This window comes from Cuculus canorus, chromosome 29 (assembly GCF_017976375.1).
Source record: "Cuculus canorus isolate bCucCan1 chromosome 29, bCucCan1.pri, whole genome shotgun sequence".
In the NCBI taxonomy this organism is placed as follows: Eukaryota; Metazoa; Chordata; class Aves; order Cuculiformes; family Cuculidae; genus Cuculus; species Cuculus canorus.
Genome location: NC_071429.1, coordinates 703,902 through 711,907, shown reverse-complemented (window position 1 = coordinate 711,907; position 8,006 = coordinate 703,902).

The following is an 8,006-nucleotide window of genomic DNA, read 5'->3' as shown; positions in this document are numbered from 1 at the left end:
GCCGGTCGTTAGAAGGGGTTTTGCAATAACCTCCGTTTGTTCGTTCGCGTTCCCTCACCTTCTCACCACACGCACCGGCAGCTCCCCGGGGAAGATGCGGAGATAACAGCCTCTTCTGGCAGGTGATGTTGCCAGACACGCTCCCGCTTCCCTCCTAGCAAAGATCAGGAGATAGAAGCCGAGATGTCCCGAGGCACAGCTGAGCAGGTGATACAGAATCTGGTCCCCATGGCTCTGATGGTGAGATAACACCGGGATTGCCGCAGCCCTATCGCGGTGATCCCTCATGGCATCGAGCACCTGAGAGCCACGGGGCTGCGGGAACCAGGATGGGAAGGGATGGGGATCATTGTTTCCAGAGCCACCAGCAGGAACGGTTCCTGGCAGTATCCAACCTTGAAGAATATCCACGAGAATCACCTCTAAAAGACATCTCAATAGGGTTGGTTCAGCCTGGAGAAGAGAAGGCTCCGGGGGGACCTTAGAGCAGCTTCCAGGACTGAAAGGGGCTCCAGGAAAGCTGGGGAGGGGCTCCTGATCAGGGAGTGCAGGAAGAGGACAAAGGGAACGATTTTGAGCTGCAAGAGGGGAGATTGAGAGGAAATCTTGGGAAGAAATGTTCTCCTGCGAGTGTGGGGAGGCCCTGGCCCAGGGTGCCCAGAGCAGTGGTGGCTGCCCCATCCCTGGAGGGGTTCCAGGCCAGGTTGGATGGGGTTGGAGGCCCTGATCCAGTGGGAGGTATCCCTAGGGTTGGAGCTGGATGGGCTTTGAGGTCCTTTCTGACCCAAACCATTCCACAATTCTAAGATCCCATGGGTGGTTGCACCGATGGTTCTCAGGACACCACCGCCGGAGCTTGGTGGAGACACCAAGACACTTTCAGAGGAGCTGATGTCTTCAGCTGGACAGGGCTCGGAGCCCCTGATCCAGTGGGAGGTGTCCCTAGGGTTGGAGCTGGATGGGCTTTGAGGTCCTTTCTGACCCAAACCATTCCATGATTCTAAGATCCCATGGATGGTTGCACCAATGGTTCTCAGGACACCATCGCCGGAGCTTGGTGGAGACACCGAGACACTTTCAGAGGAGCTGATATCTTCAGCTGGACGGGGCTCGGAGCCCCTGATCCAGTGGGAGGTGTCCCTGCCCATGGCAGCGGATTGGAGCTGGGTGGGCTTTGAGTTCCTTTCCACCCAAACCATTCCATGACTCTACGAACCGAGCTCCTCCACTTCTCCTTCATGAACTTCAGCTCAATTTCTTCTGACTTGCACCGGAACGAGGATTCCAGTGAAAAGCCCACGTGCTGGATGCTCTCCGTCAACGTCACTGCACTGAATGTCAAAACCACGTCCCCGATTTACACCCGTTGGGAGTTTGGCTCATTAGATGCGATTTGTTTTGCAAACGTAACGCTCGGTACCCGGCGAAGGGTGAAGCTGAGGTCTCCTTCAGGTCTCTCACCTGAAGACGGTGTTGCAATCTGATGGATTCTAATTAATCTCCTATTCATACCTGGGTATGAAGCGGAGTCACAAGATCTTTTAAGGCCACAGGATCACTCCCACTCCAAACTCTGCTGGATGTACGGCTCTCTTGGCCTTTGGCTTTGTTTGTTTCATGGAATCAAAGGGAAAAGCATTAATTATTTCCCTATAAATGTTTATGCAAACTGCGCTGTTTGAACTGACCTTGAACTTCAGCGCTGAGAATGGAAGAATCTTCTTCTTTCTTCACGCCTAAGGTGTGATTAACGGGAGGTCATCACCTATCAACCCCGTCTCTGACCTCGCAGCAGGTTGGGATGGGCCATGTCTGCCTATTGGGTCTCTCTACAGAGGCAGAAACCATGGGTTCTCCCTCCCGTCTGGTTCTGGACGTTCTGGGTCTAATGAACATCTCGTTGGCAAAAGGATAATTGGATTTTGCTGCAAATTACAGGAGGAAAGAATTAAACCGTTGCCCGAGTGCCGTACGGAGCTCAGGTCATAGGATGATAGAATCACGGAATGGTTTGGGGTGGAAGGGGCCTCAAAGCCCATCCAGTCCCACCCCTTGCCATGGGCAGGAACACCTCCCGCTGGATCAGGGGCTCCAAGCCCCATCCAACCTGGCCTGGAACCCCTCCAGGGATGGGGCAGCCACCACTGCTCTGGGCAACCTGGGCCAGGGCCTCACCACCCTCACAGGAGAACATTTCTCCTGAAGATCTCATCTCAATGTCCCCTCTTTCAGCAAAAAACTCTTCTTGTCCTCTCCCTGCACCCCCTGATCCAGAGCCCCTCTCCAGCTTTCCTGGAGCCCCTTTCAGTCCTGGAAGCTGCTCTAAAGTCTCCTCGGAGCCTTCTCTTCTCCAGGCTGAACAACCCCAACTCTCAGCCTGTCCTCATACAGGAGGTTCTCCAGCCCTCGGATCATCTCCGTGGCCTCCTCTGGCCTCGCTCCAACAGCTCCATGTCCTTCCCATGCTGAGGACTCCAGAACTGGACACAGGGCTCCAGGTTTGGTCTCACCAGCGCAGAGCTGAGGGGCAGAATCCCCTCCCTCCCTGCTGGTCCCACGGCTTCAGATGCTTCCCAGGACACGGTTGGTTTCTGGCCTACGAGAACACGTTGCCGACTCCTGTGGAGCTTCTCCTCCCCCAGCACCCCAAACCCTTTCCTCAGGGCTCCTCTTACCCCATTCTCCACCCGATTTGTGTTTGCGCTCGCCATCGCCCCAACCCGAGCGCGGGACCTTGCGTTGGGCTGAGGTGGGAGACCTCGTGGTCACCACACCCGTCGGGTTTTTATGTGCCCACAGGTCCTTTCCCACAGCCCAATCTCACCAACACCACGACCTCGCTGTCTACCTCCACTAAGACCGTGGGCAAACATTCAGGACTGAACATGTATGTCCTTGAGATGGAATCAAACAATAGAGTTAAGCCTTCTCCTAACACCGGACCCGGTTCCTGGCCCACGCTCGACCTCGATTCATTGAAGTCAGTGAAGGAAATCAGGGCTGCATTAATCCTTCTGCTTTATTTAAAACAAGAACAATAAACACGGCGAGAGCCAACGCTGTTGCATCAACGGGGATTTAGGATTTGGCCTGAAATGCCGGAAAAAGTGCCGATTTTTTTATCCCTCCTCTTGGCGATGTCCTTTCGCTCTAAAATGACAATGGGAGAATTTAATTGATCGTGATGGTCACCTCCCTTCGGAGAAGACAGAGGTTCCCTTCTGCTCCGTCTGTTCTCCACGCAGGAGTGGGAGAGCTCAGACTTTTCCCGGCGCATAAAAGAAATGCGATTAAAACCGTGCCTGGGGTTGCATTGCGGCGAGATCCGCGCTTCTGCGTCCCACCAGGAAACCACCCAGAGGTAAAAGGATGATGCTTTGCTCTCTCCGTGCTTCCCACCTCACCGTCATCCGGCACCTCTGCGCACCCCATCCTGCAGGAGCCAAACGGTTCATAAACTCAGGAAGGTGAAGGACCTACGTTTGGGTCTTTCCCTGCCAGTGGGACCCAAACCTACAGACCCACCTGCCCGTGAGGCTCAGGACATTCCGGATGGGAAAGTCCTTGGAGCCAAACTAATGCTGCAGGTGCTCCCATTCCCGGGTGAAGAGCTTGCTGAGGTGTTTCTGCCCCTGCTGATCCCAAAGCAAAGACATCCACCACCCCATCTCCACCCTCTCCACTTCCTCCAGCGCCAGCTTCCCTGGGGGCCATGGATGGGGCCAAAGGCACATCCCTGTACCCAGGCACCAAGCAGAAAACCTCAGCTGAGAAATAAGCAGCTTTGTCACAGCAGTAGAATTAAGGTTCTTCTTCCTTCTTCTCCTTTGGCTTCTTCTAAAGGCTCCCCCTGGAGATCTCTTAGAGGTGGCATTCTCCGTGATGCACCTCCTCCCTTGGCAAGAGAACAGCTCTCTCAACAAACAGCAGAACAAATAAGAGCTGTGTTTGCGTAAAGTTTTCTCACAAGGCTTCATCCTCCCGTGGATTCTCCTGTGTCTGATAAAGGGCGTTTGCTGCCACGTGAAGAGTAGACTCATCGAATCATGGAAGGGTTGGGGTTGGAAGGGACCTTAAAGCTCATTCAGATCCACGCCCTTTGCCCCTTCTCCAGGCTGAACAACCCCAACTCTCCCAGCCTGACCTCGCACAGGAGGTTCTTCAGCCCTTGGATCATCATCTCCGTGGCCTCCTCTGGACTCGCTCCAACAGATCCATGTCCTCCTTGTGCTGAGGACTCCAGAATGGAACTCAGGGCTCCAGGTGGGGTCTCACCAGAGTGGACTGGAGGAGCAGAATCCCTTCCCTCGCCCTCCTGGTCCCACGGCTTTGGATGCAGCCCAGGATACGGTTTGGCTTTCCGGCCTGCGAGCACACATTGGTGGCTCATGTGGAGCTTCTCATCCCTCAGCACCCCAATTCCTTCTCCTCAGAGCTGCTCCTAATCCATTCCCCACCCACCCTGTGTTTGTGCTTGGGATCGCCCCAATCCAAGTGTGGGACCTCGCCCTTGTTGAACTCCATGAGGTTCACACAGCTCCACCTCTCCAGCTCGCCCAGTTCCCTTTGGATCCATCCCTTCCCTTCAGCGCATTGACCACTCCACACATCTTGGTGTCACCAGCAAAGTTGCTGAAGGTGCCCTCAATCCCACTGTCCACGTCTGCAAAAGAGACGTTAACCAACGCCGACTCCGATACTGACCCCGGAGGAACTCCACTCGTCACCAGACGAGTGCGTGGGTGCAGGTTGTCCATCAGCTGGAAGAGAAGAGGGGGCGTTGCCTCCAGGTTCTCTCTGTTCACAGAAAAAGAGTGAAAAACCAGAGCTTCCAACGAGGTCTGGGCAGTGCCCACACCTCCTGCGCCGGATTGAATCCAAGCAGGAAAACTCACCGTTGTTTATATAATAAATCTTTTCTTCTCTGTGGCTTTAGAGGTATTTTAGATGGAATGGAGATACCTTAAAGATGTTGATGGTTTCCTGAAAGCCAGGGAAGCAAAGATATCTGAGCCATCTAAGTCACTTGAGAAGCAAGTTGTTGTGCAAGCGCCGTTCCCGGGCTTGCAAAATGTTCTTCAAAAACACATTACCAGGTGATTTTCTGCCATCGGGAGGAGGAATGGCGTATCAACCCTCCGCAGATGCCAACACACCTTAGAGCGTTTGCATTTGATCCCAGGGGAGGGCTGATAACACCGTTACACTCCAAGGGCTGTGGGTTAAAAGGTAAATAATACACTTCCCATCTCGGCTGACTTTGCTACGATGCTCTTTGCTGCTCCCGAAGCTGCAGAGCACTTGGTTGAAGGTGTTTGGATGTGTTGCCGTCAACACCAGAGGTCCAAGAAACCCCTCCAAGACGCAAGTAGAGCTTCAGCAACACAGTACTAAGCTTTTGGCTTGCTTGGTGTCCCGTTCAACGGTGGCTCAGGTGGGCAAGAAGGCCACCAGCACCCAGGCTTGGATCAGCCATGGGGTGGCCAGCAGGAGCAGGGAAGGGATTGTCCCCCCGACTTGGTGCTGGTGAGGCTGCACCTTGAATCCTGGGTTCAGATTTGGGCCCTCTGCTCCAAGAAAGACATTGAGGAGCTGGGACACATCTGGAGAAGGGAACGGAGCTGCGGAAGGGGCTGGAGGACACGGGTTCTGAGAGCAACTGGGTGACCTGGGGCTGCTCAGCCTGGAGGAGGCTGAGGGGAGACCTCATCGCTCTCTGCCGTTCCTGGGAAGGAGGTCGTGATGGTGCTTCTCCTAAGGAACAAGTGACGGGACGAGAGGAAATGGCCTCAAGTTGCACCAGGGGAGGTTTAGATTGGATTTCGGGGAATATTTCTTTCCTGACAGAGCGGTGAAGCCCTGGCAGAGGCTGCCCGGGAGCAGGGGTGGAATCTCCATCCCTGAAGGGGTTCAAAAGCCTCATCGTCATGACACTTTGGGACGTGTCAGCATGGTGGTGTTGGGCAAATGATAGGACTGGATGAGCTCAGAGGTCTTTTCCAGCCTTAATGATTCCATGATTCTATGACTCCCCCGTTTCCCGGGAACACGGCAGGATGCGTGGCCCGGGCAAGGCAGGAATCCTTGGCTCTGCCACTGACTCACCGCCCGGTGATGGCAACGGCAGCGTTTGGCTTCATAGTTTGGACCTCCTCTCTGTAAAACCAGAAGGATTACGGTCACCACACTGCTGGGTGAAAGACGGGGTATCTTATTACCCTTCTGAAAGCCGTATCTCTCAGCAAGAGGTTTCTCGGCCACACAGCAAAGACCACGATAGCAGAGCTCCCTTTCAGCAAGACACGATGCAACCCCAACCCTTCCATCATGGCATGGAGCCCAAACCACAGCACGAACATCTCAAAACGGGGCATAAAACAGAGCTGCGAGGAACCCCCGGCGCATTGCCGGGTAGAAATGAGGACCGCGATGCTGTGTTAGATGTCTTAAGTTGCTGAGCTAATCCTGCTTACTTTTCTTTCCTCTTAATTAGTCTTCGTTAAGCACTGATAGATCACAACTCGCCGTGAACAGCTGTTAATCAAATAGGGCATCAGCTCCAGTTAATTTGCCCGTATTTGTCTTTTGTCATTCCCTGGGTTAATAACAGCCTGCGTTTGTAATCAATCCCTGACATAATTAGTTCTTGAGTAACGCTGAGCTCTCGGATCTGCACCAGGCAGGCAGGAGCAAGAGCCTGCAGACTGGATGTGACCCCCTTTCGTGGCCCCGCAGCACCCCAAATATATTTCACCTCACCGTCTGTTTTGTGGGATTGGCTGTTAGAAAAGTGGAGGTTCCAACAATGCTGTGATGGGTCAATGTCCCCAAAGAAGTCCAAGAAAGGGATTGGCGAGGAGAAAGTCGAATACAAGTCTTCCAGGCTCCAAAGTCACCCCATGGACTGGACTTGTTCTCCACACAGTGTCTTCCTTGTTTAGAGCAACGTCCCCGTTAGGTGTCTTTCTTAAAGAGAAGGTGAGGAGAGAAGGGAGAAAGGAGAAGAGAGAATGGGGAAGGGAGAAAGGAGAAGAGAGAAGAGAGAAGGGAGAAGGGAGAAAGGAGAAGAGAGAATGGGGAAGGGAGAAAGGAGAAGAGAGAATGGAGAAGGGAGAAAGGAGAAGAGAGAATGGGGAAGGGAGAAAGGAGAAGAGAGAATGGGGAAGGGAGAAAGGAGAAGAGAGAATGGGGAAGGGAGAAGGGAGAAGAGAGAATGAAGAAGGGAGGAAGGAGAAAAGAGAATGGGGAAGGGAGAAAGGAGAAGAGAGGATGGAGAAGGGAGAAAGGAGAAGAGAGGATGGAAAAGGGAGAAAGGAGAAGAGAGAATGGAGAATGGAGAAGGGAGAAAAGAGAATGGGGAAGAGAGAAAGGAGAAGAGAGAATGGAGAAGGGAGAAAGGAGAAGAGAGGATGGGGAAGGGAGAAGGGAGAAAAGAGAATGGGGAAGAGAGAAAGGAGAAGAGAAAAGGGAGAAGGGAGAAGAGAGGATGGGGAAGGGAGAAAGGAGAAGAGAGAAGGGAGAAGGGAGAAAGGAGAAAAGAGAATGGGGAAGAGGAAAGGAAAAAGGAGAAAGGAGAAAGGAGAAAGGAGAAGAGAGAATGGGGAAGAGGAAAGGAAAAAGGAGAAAGGAGAAAGGAGAAAGGAGAAAGGAGAAAGGAGAAAGGAGAAGAGAGAATGGAGAAGGGAAAAAAGAGAATGGAGAATGGAGAAGGGAGAAAAGAGAATGGGGAAGAGAGAAAGGAGAAAAGAGAATGGAGAAGGGAGAAAGGAGAAGAGAGAAGGGAGAAGGGAGAAGGGAGAAAAGAGAATGGGGAAGAGAGAAAGGAGAAGAGAAAAGGGAGAAGGGAGAAGAGAGGATGGGGAAGGGAGAAAGGAGAAGAGAGAAGGGAGAAGGGAGAAAGGAGAAAAGAGAATGGGGAAGAGGAAAGGAAAAAGGAGAAAGGAGAAAGGAGAAAGGAGAAGAGAGAATGGAGAAGGGAAAAAAGAGAATGGAGAAGGGAAGCAGAA